This window comes from Bombina bombina, chromosome 5 (genome assembly GCF_027579735.1).
Source record: "Bombina bombina isolate aBomBom1 chromosome 5, aBomBom1.pri, whole genome shotgun sequence".
NCBI classification, from domain to species: Eukaryota; Metazoa; Chordata; class Amphibia; order Anura; family Bombinatoridae; genus Bombina; species Bombina bombina.
The window spans coordinates 1162514979-1162532736 of NC_069503.1; positions in this window are offsets into that span (position 1 = coordinate 1162514979).

Sequence of the window (17758 nt, forward strand, 5' to 3'; positions counted from 1 at the left end):
TGTGTTCTCTAGCAGTGACATATCCTCATGTGTTCTCTTCTCTAGTAGTGACATATCCTCATGTGTTCTTTTATCTAGTAGTGACATATCCTCATGTGTTCTCTTCTCTATTAGTGACATATCCTCATGTGTTCTCTTCTCTAGTAGTGACATATCCTCATGTGTTCTCTTCTCTAGTAGTGACATATCCTCATGTGTTCTCTTCTCTAGTAGTGACATATCCTCATGTGTTCTCTTCTCTAGTAGTGACATATCCTCATGTGTTCTCTTCTCTATTAGTGACATATCCTCATGTGTTCTCTTCTCTAGTAGTGACATATCCTCATGTGTTCTCTATTAGTGACATATCCTCATGTGTTCTCTTCTCTAGTAGTGACATATCCTCATGTGTTCTCTTCTCTAGTAGTGACATATCCTCATGTGTTCTCTTCTCTAGTAGTGACATATCCTCATGTGTTCTCTTCTCTAGTAGTGACATATCCTCATGTGTTCTCTTCTCTAGTAGTGACATATCCTCATGTGTTCTCTTCTCTATTAGTGACATATCCTCATGTGTTCTCTTCTCTAGTAGTGACATATCCTCATGTGTTCTCTTCTCTAGTAGTGACATATCCTCATGTGTTCTCTTCTCTAGCAGTGACATATCCTCATGTGTTCTCTTCTCTAGAGTGACATATCCTCATGTGTTCTCTTCTCTAGTAGTGACATATCCTCATGTGTTCTCTTATCTAGTAGTGACATATCCTCATGTGTTCTCTTATCTAGTAGTGACATATCCTCATGTGTTCTCTTCTCTATTAGTGACATATCCTCATGTGTTCTCTTCTCTAGAGTGACATATCCTCATGTGTTCTCTTCTCTAGAGTGACATATCCTCATGTGTTCTCTTCTCTAGAGTGACATATCCTCATGTGTTCTCTAATAGTGACATATCCTCATGTATTCTCTTCTCTAGTAGTGACATATCCTCATGTGTTCTCTTCTCTAGTAGTGACATATCCTCATGTGTTCTCTTCTCTAGTAGTGACATATCCTCATGTGTTCTCTTCTCTATTAGTGACATATCCTCATGTGTTCTCTTCTCTAGTAGTGACATATCCTCATCTGTTCTCTTCTCTAGTAGTGACATATCCTCATGTGTTCTCTTCTCTATTAGTGACATATCCTCATGTGTTCTCTAGTAGTGACATATCCTCATGTGTTCTCTTCTCTATTAGTGACATATCCTCATGTGTTCTCTTCTCTAGTAGTGACATATCCTCATGTGTTCTCTTCTCTAGTAGTTACATATCCTCATGTGTTCTCTTCTCTAGTAGTGACATATCCTCATGTGTTCTCTTCTCTAGCAGTGACATATCCTCATGTGTTCTCTTCTCTAGTAGTGACATATCCTCATGTGTTCTCTTATCTAGTAGTGACATATCCTCATGTGTTCTCTTCTCTATTAGTGACATATCCTCATGTGTTCTCTTCTCTAGTAGTGACATATCCTCATGTGTTCTCTTCTCTAGTAGTGACATATCCTCGTGTGTTCTCTTCTCTAGTAGTGACATATCCTCATGTGTTCTCTTCTCTATTAGTGACATATCCTCATGTGTTCTCTTCTCTAGTAGTGACATATCCTCATGTGTTCTCTTCTCTAGTAGTGACATATCCTCATGTGTTCTCTTCTCTAGCAGTGACATATCCTCATGTGTTCTCTTCTCTAGCAGTGACATATCCTCATGTGTTCTCTTCTCTAGTAGTGACATATCCTTGTGTTCTCTTCTCTAGTAGTGACATATCCTCATGTGTTCTCTAGTAGTGACATATCCTCATGTGTTCTCTTCTCTAGCAGTGACATATCCTCATGTGTTCTCTTCTCTAGTAGTGACATATCCTCATGTGTTCTCTTCTCTATTAGTGACATATCCTCATGTGTTCTCTTCTCTAGTAGTGACATATCCTCATGTGTTCTCTTCTCTAGTAGTGACATATCCTCATGTGTTCTCTTCTTTAGTAGTGACATATCCTCATGTGTTCTCCTCTCTAGTAGTGACATATCCTCATGTGTTCTCTTCTCTATTAGTGACATATCCTCATGTGTTCTCTTCTCTAGCAGTGACATATCCTCATGTGTTCTCCTCTCTAGTAGTGACATATCCTCATGTGTTCTCTTCTCTAGTAGTGACATATCCTCATGTGTTCTCTTCTCTATTAGTGACATATCCTCATGTGTTCTCTTCTCTATTAGTGACATATCCTCATGTGTTCTCTTCTCTAGTAGTGACATATCCTCATCTGTTCTGTTCTCTTCTCTAGTAGTGACATATCCTCATGTGTTCTCTTCTCTATTAGTGACATATCCTCATGTGTTCTCTAGTAGTGACATATCCTCATGTGTTCTCTTCTCTAGTAGTGACATATCCTCATGTGTTCTCTAGTAGTGACATATCCTCATGTGTTCTCTTCTCTAGTAGTGACATATCCTCATGTGTTCTCTTCTCTAGTAGTGACATATCCTCATGTGTTCTCTTCTCTAGCAGTGACATATCCTCATGTGTTCTCTTCTCTAGAGTGACATATCCTCATGTGTTCTCTTCTCTAGAGTGACATATCCTCATGTGTTCTCTTCTCTAGAGTGACATATCCTCATGTGTTCTCTAATAGTGACATATCCTCATGTATTCTCTTCTCTAGTAGTGACATATCCTCATGTGTTCTCTTCTCTAGTAGTGACATATCCTCATGTGTTCTCTTCTCTAGTAGTGACATATCCTCATGTGTTCTTTTATCTAGTAGTGACATATCCTCATGTGTTCTCTTCTCTATTAGTGACATATCCTCATGTGTTCTCTTCTCTAGTAGTGACATATCCTCATGTGTTCTCTTCTCTAGTAGTGACATATCCTCATGTGTTCTCTTCTCTAGTAGTTACATATCCTCATGTGTTCTCTTCTCTAGTAGTGACATATCCTCATGTGTTCTCTTCTCTAGCAGTGACATATCCTCATGTGTTCTCTTCTCTAGTAGTGACATATCCTCATGTGTTCTTTTATCTAGTAGTGACATATCCTCATGTGTTCTCTTCTCTATTAGTGACATATCCTCATGTGTTCTCTTCTCTAGTAGTGACATATCCTCATGTGTTCTCTTCTCTAGCAGTGACATATCCTCATGTGTTCTCTTCTCTAGTAGTGACATATCCTCATGTGTTCTCTTCTCTATTAGTGACATATCCTCATGTGTTCTCTTCTCTAGTAGTGACATATCCTCATGTGTTCTCTTCTCTAGTAGTGACATATCCTCATGTGTTCTCTTCTCTAGTAGTGACATATCCTCATGTGTTCTCCTCTCTAGTAGTGACATATCCTCATGTGTTCTCTTCTCTATTAGTGACATATCCTCATGTGTTCTCTTCTCTATTAGTGACATATCCTCATGTGTTCTCTTCTCTAGTAGTGACATATCCTCATCTGTTCTCTTCTCTAGTAGTGACATATCCTCATGTGTTCTCTTCTCTATTAGTGACATATCCTCATGTGTTCTCTAGTAGTGACATATCCTCATGTGTTCTCTAGTAGTGACATATCCTCATGTGTTCTCTTCTCTATTAGTGACATATCCTCATGTGTTCTCTAGTAGTGACATATCCTCATGTGTTCTCTTCTCTATTAGTGACATATCCTCATGTGTTCTCTAGTAGTGACATATCCTCATGTGTTCTCTTCTCTAGTAGTGACATATCCTCATGTGTTCTCTTCTCTATTAGTGACATATCCTCATGTGTTCTCTAGTAGTGACATATCCTCATGTGTTCTCTTCTCTATTAGTGACATATCCTCATGTGTTCTCTAGTAGTGACATATCCTCATGTGTTCTCTAGTAGTGACATATCCTCATGTGTTCTCTTCTCTAGCAGTGACATATCCTCATGTGTTCTCTATTAGTGACATATCCTCATGTGTTCTCTATTAGTGACATATCCTCATGTGTTCTCTAGTAGTGACATATCCTCATGTGTTCTCTAGTAGTGACATATCCTCATGTGTTCTCTAGTAGTGACATATCCTCATGTGTTCTCTTCTCTAGCAGTGACATATCCTCATGTGTTCTCTTCTCTAGTAGTGACATATCCTCATGTGTTCTCTAGTAGTGACATATCCTCATGTGTTCTCTAGTAGTGACATATCCTCATGTGTTCTCTAGTAGTGACATATCCTCATGTGTTCTCTTCTCTAGTAGTGACATATCCTCATGTGTTCTCTTATCTAGTAGTGACATATCCTCATGTGTTCTCTTCTCTATTAGTGACATATCCTCATGTGTTCTCTTCTCTAGTAGTGACATATCCTCATGTGTTCTCTTCTCTAGTAGTGACATATCCTCATGTGTTCTCTTCTCTATTAGTGACATATCCTCATGTGTTCTCTTCTCTGATTGTGAGTTGTGTTTTAGTTATTCAGGTCACCTACGCAGCAAGCCCAAAATTGTATGAGACCATTTTCACAGTGAGAATTTGGACCTCTGAGCTCTTCCTTTTGTTACTGTATAGACATGAAGAAGCAGCTTTCCTTGAATAAAAATATTTGTATTTACTAGATATTCTTGCCTGTACTTCTCTCTCCAACAGATCGTCTATGGGTCTTGGGGTAATTATGGCACTGGGAGTGTTGTTTGGTGGCTTCCTCATGGTCCTGGCAGCACTCAGCCCGTGTCCTCCTCTGGTGGGAAGCACAGGGGGGATTGTTCTGGTGGTGAGTATTTAGCACCCTCATAATAGTCATTTAGTCCCTGAGTGCTCACGGTCTGTACCTAATAATAATCTATAGCAAGTCCCTGAGTGCTATCTACTGTCCCCTGCTATATAATGCTCTAGAGTAGGCACCTAGAGTATCTACTGTCCCCTGCCATATAGTGCTCTAGAGTAGACACCTACAGTATCTACTGTCCCCTGTCATATAATGCTCTAGAGTAGGCATCTTCAGTACTTACTGTCCCCTGCTATATAATGCTATAGAGTAGGCACCTAGGGTATCTACTGTCTCCTGCTATATAATGCTCTAGAGTAGGCACCTACAGTATCTGCTATCCCCTGCTATATAATGCTCTAGAGTAGGCACCTAGATTTTCTACTGTCCCCTGCTATATAATGCTCTAGAGTAGACACCTACAGTATCTGCTGTCCCCTGCTATATAATGCTCTAGAGTAGGCATCTTCAGTGCTTACTGTCCCCTGCTATATAATGCTCTAGAGTTGGCACCTAGATTATCTACTGTCCCCTGCTATATAATGCTCTAGAGTAGGCACCTAGAGTATCTACTGTCCTCCTCTATATAATGCTCTAGAGTAGGCACCTACAGTATCTGCTGTCCCTTGCTATATAATGCTCTAGAGTGGGGACCTACAATATCTGCTGTCCCCTGCTAGTTAATGCTCTTGAGTAGGCATTTTCAGTACTTAATGTCCCCTGCTATATAATGCTCTAGAGTAGGCACCTACAATATCTGCTGTCCCTTGCTATATAATGCTCTAGAGTGGGCACCTACAATATCTGCTGTCCCCTGCTATTTAATGCTCTTGAGTAGGCATCTTCAGTACTTACTGTCCCCTGCTATATAATGCTCTAGATTAGGCACCTAGAGTATCTACTGTCCCCTGTCATATAATGCTCCAGAGTAGGCACCCACAGTATCTACTGTCCCTTGGTATATAATGCTCTAGAGTAGGCACCTACAGTATCCGCTGTCCCCTGCTATATAATGCTCTAGAGTAGGCATTTTCAGTACTTACTGTCTCCTGCTATATAATGCGCTACAGTAGGCAACTAGATTATCTACTGTCCCCTGCTATATAATGCTCTAGAGTAGGCACCTAGAGTATCTACTGTCCCCTGCATTATCAAGCTCTAGAGTATCTACTGTCCCCTGCTATATAATGCTCTAGAGTATCTACTGTCCCCTGCTATATAATGTTCTAGAGTATCTACTGTCCCATGCTATATAATGCTCTAGATTATCTACTGTCCCATGCTATATAAAGCTCTAGAGTATCTACTGTCCCCTGCTATATAATGCTCTAGAGTATCTACTGTCCCCTGCTATATAATGCTCTAGAGTAGGCACCTAGATTATCTACTGTCCCCTGCTATATAATGCTCTAGAGTAGGCACCTAGAGTATCTACTGTCCTCTGCCATATAATGCTCTAGAGTAGGCATCTTCAGTACTTACTGTCCCTTGCTATATAATGCTCTAGAGTAGGCACCTAGAGTATTTACTGTCCCCTGTCATATAATGCTCCAGAGTAGGCACCCACAGTATCTACTATCCCTTGCTATATAATGCTCTAGAGTAGTCATCTTCAGTACTTACAGTCCCCTGCTATATAATGCTCTAGAGTAGGCACCTAGATTATCTACAGTCCCCTGCTGTATAATGCTCTAGAGTAGGCACCCACAGTATTTGTCTCCTGCTATATAATGCTCTAGAGTAGGTACCTACAGTATCTGCTGTCCCCTGCCATATAATGCTCCAGAGTAGGCACCCACAGTATCTACTGTCCCCTGCTATATAATGCTCTAGAGTAGCCACCTAGATTTTCTACTGTCTCTGCTATATAATGCTCTAGAGCAGACACCTACAGTATCTGCTGTCCCCTGCTATATAATGCTCTAGAGTAGGCATCTTCAGTACTTACTGTCCCCTGCTATATAATGCTCTATAGTAGGCACCTAGAGTATCTACTGTCCCTTGCTATTTAATGCTCTAGAGTAGGCACCTAGAGTATCTACTGTCCCCTGTCATATAATGCTCCAGAGTAGGCACCCACAGTATCTACTATCCCTTGCTATATAATGCTCTAGAGTAGTCATCTTCAGTACTTACAGTCCCCTGCTATATAATGCTCTAGAGTAGGCACCTAGATTATCTACAGTCCCCTGCTGTATAATGCTCTAGAGTAGGCACCCACAGTATCTACTGTCTCCTGCTATATAATGCTCTAGAGTAGGTACCTACAGTATCTGCTGTCCCCTGCTATATAATGCTCTAGAGTAGGCACCTAGAATATCTACTGTCCCCTGCTATATAATGCTCTACAGTAGGCACCTAGATTATCTACTGTCCCCTGCTATATAATGCTCTAGAGTACCTACTGTCCCCTGCCATATAGTGCTCTAGAGTAGTCATCTTCAGTACTTACTGTCCCCTGCCATATAGTGCTCTAGAGTAGGCACCTAGATTATCTACTGTTCCCTGCTATTTAATGCTCTAGAGTATCTACTGTCCCCTGCTATATAATGCTCTAGATTAGGCACCTAGAGTATCTACTGTCCCCTGCCATATAATGCTCAAGAGTATCTACTCTCCCCTGCCATATAGTGCTCTAGAGTAGGCACTGTTAGTATCTACTGTCCCCTGCCATATAATGCTCTAGAGTAGGCACCTAGAGTATCTACTATCCCCTGTTATATAATGCTCTAGAGTAGGCACCCACAGTATCTACTGTCCCCTGCTATATAATGCTGTAGATTATCTACTGTCCCCTGCCATATAATGCTATAGAGTAGGCACCTACAGTATTTGCTGTCCCCTGCTATATAATGCTCTAGAGTGGGCACCTACAGTATCTGCTGTCCCCTGCTATATAATGCTCTAGAGTAGGCATCTTCAGTACTTACTGTCCCCTGCTATATAATGCTCTAGAGTATCTACTGTCCCCTGCTATATAATGCTCTAGAGTAGGCACCTAGAGTATCTACTGTCCCCTGCTATATAATGCTGTAGAGTATCTACTGTCCCCTGCCATATAATGCTCTAGAGTAGGCACCTAGAGTATCTACTGTCCCCTTTTATATAATGCTCTAGAGTAGGCACCCACAGTATCTACTGTCCCCTGCTATATAATGCTGTAGAGTATCTACTGCCCCCTGCTATATAATGCTCTAGAGCAGGCACCTAGACTATCTACTGTTCCCTGCCATATAATGTTCTAGAATATCTACTGTCCCCTGCTATATAATGCTCTAGAGTAGGCACCTAGAGTATCTGCTGTCCCTGCTATATAATGCTCTAGAGTAGGCACCTAGAGTATCTACTGTCCCCTGTCATATAATGTTCTTGTTTAGGCACCTAGAATATCTACTGTACCCTGTCATATAATGCTCTAGAGTAGGCATCTAGAGTATCTACTGTCCCCTGCTATATAATGCTCTAGAGTAGAAACCTAGAGTATCTACTGTCCCCTGTCATATAATGTTCTAAAGTAGGCACCTAGAATATATACTGTCCCCTGCTATATTATTCTCTAGAGTAGGCACCTAGAGTATCTACTGTCTCGTGTCATATAATGCTCTAGAGTAGGCACCTAGAGTATCTACTGTCCCCTGTCATATAATGCTCTAGAATAGGCACCCACAATATCTACTGTCCCTTGCTATATAATGCTCTAGAGTAGGCACCTACAGTATTTGCTGTCCCCTGCTATATAATGCTCTAGAGTGGGCATCTTCAGTACTTACTGTCCCCTGCTATATAATGCTCCAGATTATTCACCTAGAGTATCTACTGTCCCCTGTCATATAATGCTCCAGAGTAGGCACCCACAGTATCTACTGTCTCTTGCTATATAATGCTCTAGAGTAGGCATCTTCAATACTTACTGTCCCCTGCTATATAATGCTCTAGATTAGGCACCTAGAGTTTCTACTGTCCCCTGTCATATAATGCTCCATAGTAGGCACCCACAGTATCTACTTTCCCTTGCTATATAATGCTCTAGAGTAGGCATCTTCAGTACTTGCTGTCCCTTGCTATAAAATGCTCTAGAGTAGGGACCTACAGTATCTGCTGTCCCCTGCTATATAATGCTCTAGAGTAGGCATCTTCAGTACTTACTGTCCCCTGCTATATAATGCTCCAGATTATTCACCTAGAGTATCTACTGTCCCCTGTCATATAATGCTCCAGAGTAGGTACCCACAGTATCTACTGTCTCTTGCTATATAATGCTCTAGAGTAGGCATCTTCAGTACTTACTGTCCCCTGCTATATAATGCTCAAGATTAGGCACCTAGAGTTTCTACTGTCCCCTGTCATATAATGCTCCAGAGTAGGCACCCACAGTATCTACTGTCCCTTGCTATATAATGCTCTAGAGTAGGCATCTTCAGTACTTGCTGTCCCTTGCTATAAAATGCTCTAGAGTAGGGACCTACAGTATCTGCTGTCCCCTGCTATATAATGCTCTAGAGTAGGCATCTTCAGTACTTACTGTCCCCTGCTATATAATGCTCTAGAGTAGGCACCTAGATTATCTACTGTCCCCTGCTATATAATGCTCTAGAGTAGGCACCTAGATTATCTACTGTCCCCTGCTATATAATGCTCTAGAGTAGGCACCTAGATTATCTACTGTCCCCTGCTATATAATGCTCTAGAGTATCTACTGTCCCCTGCTATATAATGCTATAGAGTAGACACCTAGAGTATCTACTGTCCCCTGCTATATAATTCTCTAGAGTAGGCACCTAGAGTATCTACTGTCCCCTGCTATATAATGCTCTAGAGTAGGCACCTAGATTATCTACTGTCCCCTGCTATATAATGCTCTAGAGTAGGCACCTAGATTATCTACTGTCCCCTGCTATATAATGCTCTAGAGTAGGCACCTAGAATATCTACTGTCCCCTGCTATATAATGCTCTAGAGTATCTACTGTCCCCTGCTATATAATGCTATAGAGTAGACACCTAGAGTATCTACTGTCCCCTGCTATATAATTCTCTAGAGTAGGCACCTAGAGTATCTACTGTCCCCTGATATATAATGCTCTAGAGTAGGCACCTAGATTATCTACTGTCCCCTGCTATATAATGCTCTAGAGTAGGCACCTAGATTATCTACTGTCCCCTGCTATATAATGCTCTAGAGTAGGCACCTAGAATATCTACTGTCCCCTGCTATATAATGCTCTAGAGTTTCTACTGTCCCCTGCTATATAATGCTATAGAGTAGACACCTAGAGTATCTACTGTCCCCTGCTATATAATTCTCTAGAGTAGGCACCTAGAGTATCTACTGTCCCCTTCTATATAATGCTCTAGAGTATCTACTGTCCCCTGCCATATAATGCTCTACATTAGGCACCTAGATTATCTGCTGTCCCCTGCTATATAATGCTCTAGAATGGGCACCTACAGTATCTGCTGTCCCCTGCTATATAATTCTCTAGAGTAGGCATCTTCAGTACTTACTGTCCCCTGCTATATAATGCTCTAGATTATTCACCTAGAATATCTACTGTCCCCTGCTATATAATGCTCTAGAGTAGGCACCTAGATTATCTACTGTCCCCTGCTATATAATGCTCTAGAGTAGGCACCTAGATTATCTACTGTCCCCTGCTATATAATGCTATAGAGTATCTACTGTCCCTTGCTATATAATGCTCTAGAGTATCTACTGTCCCCTGCTATATAATGCTCTAGAGTAGGCACCTAGAGTATCTACTGTACCCTGATATATAATGCTCTAGAGTAGTCACCTAGAGTATCTACTGTCCCCTGATATATAATGCTCTAGAGTAGGCACCTACAGTATCTGCTGTCCCCTGCTATATAATGCTCTAGAGTGGGCACCTACAGTATCTGCTGTCCCCTGCTATATAATGATCTAGAGTAGGCATCATCAGTACTTACTGTCCCCTGCTATATAATGCTCTAGATTATTCACCTAGAGTATCTACTGTCCTCTGCTATATAATGCTCTAGAGTATCTACTGTCCCTTGCTCTATAATGCTCTACGGTAGGCACCTAGAGTATCTACTGTCCCCTGTCATATAATGCTCCAGAGTAGGCACCCACAGTATCTGCTGTCCCCTGCTATATAATGCTCTAGAGTAGGCACCTAGAGTATCTACTGTCCCCTGCCATATAATGCTCTAGAGTAGGCACCTAGAGTATCTACTGTCCTCTGTTATATAATGCTCTAGAGTAGGCACCTACAATATCTACTGTCCCCTGCTATATAATGCTCTAGAGTAGGCACCTAGAGTATCTACTGTCCCCTGCCATATAGTGCTCTAGAGTAGGCATCTTCAGTACTTACCCCTGCTATATAATGCTCTAGAGTAGGCACCTAGAGTATCTACTGTCCCCTGTCATATAATGCTCCAGAGTAGGCACCCACAGTATCTACTGTCCCTTGTTATATAATGCTCTAGAGTAGTCATCTTCAGTACTTACCCCTGCTATATAATGTCCTAGAGTAGGCACCTAGAGTATCTACTGTCCCCTGCCATATAATGATCTAGAGTATCTACTGTTCCCTGCTATATAATGCTCTAGATTAGGCACCTGGAGTATCTACTGTCCCCTGCTATATAATGCTCTAGATTAGGCACCTAGAGTATCTACTGTCCCCTGCCATATAATGCTCTAGAGTAGGCACCTAGAGTATCTACTGTCCCCTGCCATATAATGTTCTAGAGTATCTACTGTCCCCTGCTATATAATGCTCTAGAGTAGGCACCTAGAGTATCTACTGTCCCCTGCCATATAATGCTCTAGAGTAGGCACCTAGAGTATCTACTTTCCCCTGCCATATAATGCTCTAGAGTATCTACTGTCCCCTGCTATATAATGCTCTAGAGTAGGCACCTAGATTATCTACTGTCCGCTGTCATAAAATGCTCTAGAGTAGGCATCTAGAGTATCTACTGTCCCCTGCTTTATAATTCTCTACTGTAAGAACCTAGGGTATCTACTGTCCCCTGCTATATAATGCTCTAGATTAGGCACCTAGAGTATCTACTGTCCCCTGCCATATAATGCTCTAAAATATCTACTGTTCCCTGCTATTTAATGCTCTAGAGTAGGCACCTAGAGTATCTACTGTCCCCTGCTTTATAATGCTCTACTGTAAGAACCTAGAGTATCTACTGTCCCCTGGCATATAATGCTCTAGAGTAGGCATCTTCAGTACTTACTGACCCCTGCTATATAATGCCCTAGAGTAGGCACCTAGAGTATCTACTGTCCCCTGCCATATAATGCTCTAGAGTATCCACTGTTCCCTGCTATATAATGCTCTAGAATAGTCACCTAGAGTATCTACTGTCCCCTACTATATAATGCTCTAGAGTAGTAACCTAGAGTATCTTCTGTCCCCTGCTATATAGTGCTCTAGAATAGGAACCTAGAGTATCTATTGTCCCCTGCTATATAACACTCTAGAGTAGGCACCTAGAGTATCTACTGTCCTCTGCTTTATAATGCTCTACAGTAAGAACCTGGAGTATCTACTGTCCCCTGCTTTATAATGCTCTACTGTAAGAACCTAGAGTATCTACTGTCCCCTGCTTTATAATGCTCTACTGTAAGAACCTAGAGTATTTACTGTCCCCTGCCATATAATGCTCTAGAGTAGGCAACTAGAGTATCTACTGTCCCCTGCTATATAATGCTCTATATTAGGCACCTAGAGTATCTTCTGTCCCCACCATATAATGCTCTAGAGTAGGCACCTAGAATATCTACTGTCCCCTGCTATATAATGCTCTAGAGTAGGCACCTAGAATATCTACTGTCCCCTGCTTTATAATGCTCTACAGTAAGAACCTAGGGTATCTACTGTCCCCTGCTATATAATGGTCTAGAGTAGGCACCTAGAGTATCTACTGTCTCCTGATATATAATGCTCTAGAGTAGGCACCTAGAGTATCTACTGTTCGCTGTCATATAATGCTCTAGAGTAGGCATCTAGAGTATCTACTGTCCACTGTCATATAATGTTCTTGATTAGGCACCTAGAATATCTACTGTCCCCTGTCATATAATGCCCTAGAGTAGACACCTAGAGTATCCACTGCCCCCTGCTATATATTGCTCTAGTGTAGGAACCTAGAGTATCTACGGTCCCCTGCTATATAATGCTCTATATTAGGAACCTAGAGTATCTACTGTCCCCTGGCATATAGTGCTCTAGAGTAGGCATCTTCAGTACTTACTGACCCCTGCTATATAATGCCCTAGAGTAGGCACCTAGGGTATCTACTGTCCCCTCATATATAATGCTCTAGAGTAGGCATCTAGAGTATCTACTGTCCGCTGTCATATAATGCTCTAGAGTAGGCACCTAGAGTATCTACTGTTCGCTGTCATATAATGCTCTAGAGTAGGCATCTAGAGTATCTACTGTCCACTGTCATATAATGTTCTTGAGTAGGCACCTAGAATATCTACTGTCCCCTGTCATATAATGCCCTAGAGTAGACACCTAGAGTATCTACTGCCCCCTGATATATATTGCTCTAGTGTAGGAACCTAGAGTATCTACTGTCCCCTGCTATATAATGCTCTAGAATAGTCACATAGAGTATCTATTGTCCCCTACTATATAATGCTCTAGAGTAGGAACCTAGAGTATCTTCTGTCCCCTGCTATATAATGCTCTAGAATAGTAACCTAGAGTATCTACTGTCCCCTGCTATATAACGCTCTAGAGTAGGAACATACAGTATCTACTATCCCCTGCTATATAATGCTCTAGAGTAGGCACCTAGAATATCTACTGTCCCCTGCTTTATAATGCTCTACAGTAAGAACCTAGGGTATCTACTGTCCCCTGCTATATAATGCTCTAGAGTAGGCACCTAGAGTATCTACTGTCCCCTGCTATATAATGCTCTAGAGTAGGCACCTAGAGTATCTACTGTCCCCTGCTATATAATGCTCTAGAGTAGGCACCTAGAGTATCTACTGTCTCCTGATATATAATGCTCTAGAGTAGGCACCTAGAGTATCTACTGTCTCCTGATATATAATGCTCTAGAGTAGGCACCTAGAGTATCTACTGTTCGCTGTCATATAATGCTCTAGAGTAGGCATCTAGAGTATCTACTGTCCACTGTCATATAATGTTCTTGATTAGGCACCTAGAATATCTACTGTCCCCTGTCATATAATGCCCTAGAGTAGACACCTAGAGTATCCACTGCCCCCTGCTATATATTGCTCTAGTGTAGGAACCTAGAGTATCTACTGTCCCCTGCTATATAATGCTCTATATTAGGAACCTAGAGTATCTACTGTCCCCTGGCATATAGTGCTCTAGAGTAGGCATCTTCAGTACTTACTGACCCCTGCTATATAATGCTCTAGAGTAGGCACCTAGAGTATCTACTGTCCACTGTCATATAATGTTCTTGATTAGGCACCTAGAATATCTACTGTCCCCTGTCATATAATGCCCTAGAGTAGACACCTAGAGTATCCACTGCCCCCTGCTATATATTGCTCTAGTGTAGGAACCTAGAGTATCTACGGTCCCCTGCTATATAATGCTCTATATTAGGAACCTAGAGTATCTACTGTCCCCTGGCATATAGTGCTCTAGAGTAGGCATCTTCAGTACTTACTGACCCCTGCTATATAATGCCCTAGAGTAGGCACCTAGGGTATCTACTGTCCCCTCATATATAATGCTCTAGAGTAGGCATCTAGAGTATCTACTGTCCGCTGTCATATAATGCTCTAGAGTAGGCACCTAGAGTATCTACTGTTCGCTGTCATATAATGCTCTAGAGTAGGCATCTAGAGTATCTACTGTCCACTGTCATATAATGTTCTTGAGTAGGCACCTAGAATATCTACTGTCCCCTGTCATATAATGCCCTAGAGTAGACACCTAGAGTATCTACTGCCCCCTGATATATATTGCTCTAGTGTAGGAACCTAGAGTATCTACTGTCCCCTGCTATATAATGCTCTAGAATAGTCACATAGAGTATCTATTGTCCCCTACTATATAATGCTCTAGAGTAGGAACCTAGAGTATCTTCTGTCCCCTGCTATATAATGCTCTAGAATAGTAACCTAGAGTATCTACTGTCCCCTGCTATATAACGCTCTAGAGTAGGAACATACAGTATCTACTATCCCCTGCTATATAATGCTCTAGAGTAGGCACCTAGAATATCTACTGTCCCCTGCTTTATAATGCTCTACAGTAAGAACCTAGGGTATCTACTGTCCCCTGCTATATAATGCTCTAGAGTAGGCACCTAGAGTATCTACTGTCCCCTGCTATATAATGCTCTAGAGTAGGCACCTAGAGTATCTACTGTCCCCTTCTATATAATGCTCTAGAGTAGGCACCTAGAGTATCTACTGTCTCCTGATATATAATGCTCTAGAGTAGGCACCTAGAGTATCTACTGTCTCCTGATATATAATGCTCTAGAGTAGGCACCTAGAGTATCTACTGTTCGCTGTCATATAATGCTCTAGAGTAGGCATCTAGAGTATCTACTGTCCACTGTCATATAATGTTCTTGATTAGGCACCTAGAATATCTACTGTCCCCTGTCATATAATGCCCTAGAGTAGACACCTAGAGTATCCACTGCCCCCTGCTATATATTGCTCTAGTGTAGGAACCTAGAGTATCTACTGTCCCCTGCTATATAATGCTCTATATTAGGAACCTAGAGTATCTACTTTCCCCTGGCATATAGTGCTCTAGAGTAGGCATCTTCAGTACTTACTGACCCCTGCTATATAATGCCCTAGAGTAGGCACCTAGAGTATCTACTGTCTCCTGCCATATAATGCTCTAGAGTATCCACTGTTCCCTGCTATATAATGCTCTAGAATAGTCACCTAGAATATCTACTGTCCCCTGCTTTATAATGCTCTACAGTAAGAACCTAGGGTATCTACTGTCCCCTACTATATAATGCTCTAGAGTAGGAACCTAGAGTATCTTCTGTCCCCTGCTATATAATGCTCTAGAAAAGGAACCTAGAGTATCTACTGTCCCCTACTATATAATGCTCTAGAGTAGGAACCTAGAGTATCTACTGTCCCCTGCTATATAACGCTCTAGAGTAGGCACCTAGAGTATCTACTGTCCTCTGCTTTATAATGCTCTACAGTAAGAACCTAGAGTATCTACTGTCCCCTGCTTTATAATGCTCTACTGTAAGAACCTAGAGTGTTTACTGTCCCCTGCCATATAATGCTCTAGAGTAGGCAACTAGAGTATCTACTGTCCCCTGCTATATAATGCTCTATATTAGGCACCTAGAGTATCTTCTGTCCCCGCCATATAATGCTCTAGAGTAGGCACCTAGAATATCTACTGTCCCCTGCTATATAATGCTCTAGAGTAGGCACCTAGAATATCTACTGTCCCCTGCTTTATAATGCTCTACATTAAGAACCTAGGGTATCTACTGTCCCCTGCTATATAATGCTCTAGAGTAGGCACCTAGAGTATCTACTGTCCCCTGCCATATAGTGCTCTAGAGTATCCACTGTTCCCTGCTATATAATGCTCTAGAATAGTCACCTAGAGTATCTACTGTCCCCTACTATATAATGCTCTAGAGTAGGAACCTAGAGTATCTTCTGTACCCTGCTATATAATGCTCTAGAATAGGAACCTAGAGTATCTACTGTCCCCTCATATATAATGCTCTAGAGTAGGCATCTAGAGTATCTACTGTCCGCTGTCATATAATGCTCTAGAGTAGGCACCTAGAGTATCTACTGTTCGCTGTCATATAATGCTCTAGAGTAGGCACCTAGAGTATCTACTGTCTACTGTCATATAATGTTCTTGAGTAGGCACCTAGAATATCTACTGTCCCCTGTCATATAATGCCCTAGAGTAGACACCTAGAGTATCTACTGCCCCCTGATATATATTGCTCTAGTGTAGGAACCTAGAGTATCTACTGTCCCCTGCTATATAATGCTCTAGAATAGTCACATGGAGTATCTACTGTCCCCTACTATATAATGCTCTAGAGTAGGAACCTAGAGTATCTTCTGTCCCCTGCTATATAATGCTCTAGAATAGGAACCTAGAGTATCTACTGTCCCCTGCTATATAACGCTCTAGAATAGGAACCTAGAGTATCTACTGTCCCCTGCTATATAATGCTCTAGAATAGGAACCTAGAGTATCTACTGTCCCCTGCTATACAGGTGAAACTCAAAAAATTTGAATATTGTGCAAAAGTTCATGTATTTCACTAATGCAACTTAAAAGGTGAAACTAATATATGAGATAGACTCATTGCATGCAAAGCAAGATAGTTCAAGTCGTGATTTGTCATAATTGTGATGATTATGGCTTACGGCTCATGAAAACCCCAAATCCACAATCTCAGAAAATTAGAATATTGTGAAAAGGTGCAATATTCTAGGCTCAAAGTGTCCCACTCTAATTAGTTAATTAAGCCATAACACCTACAAAGGGTTCCTGAGCCTTTAAATGGTCTCTCAGTCTGGTTCAGTAGGAATCCCAATCATGGGAAAGACTTCTGACCTGACAGTTGTGCAGAAAACCATCATTGACACCCTCCATAAGATCAGGGTGCCAGGAATCAGACTGAGACGAGAAGTGCAAAAATAATCACAACTTTATTAATAGCAAAAAATAATAAAAAGTCCACAAGTCAAATAACAAGGTCAAGAGCGTAGACAGGATTAACCCGTCGGAGTATTTGAGAAAGGACCAACATAACGGGGAGCCAATTTATTGAAAGGCAAATGAAGGTTCAAGTTGCGGGAGGACAGCCAAACTCTCTCACCAACCTGGTAGGTAAGTGCGGGCAGACGCCTACAATCAGCCTGGAACTTTTGGCGCTGCATAGAACGATGAAGGCAATCCTGAATCTGCACCCACATGGAACGGAGTTGCCGGAGATGCTCCTCCAAAGCCGGAATACCCTGAGACATGAATGAATCGGACAACAAGGATGGTTGAA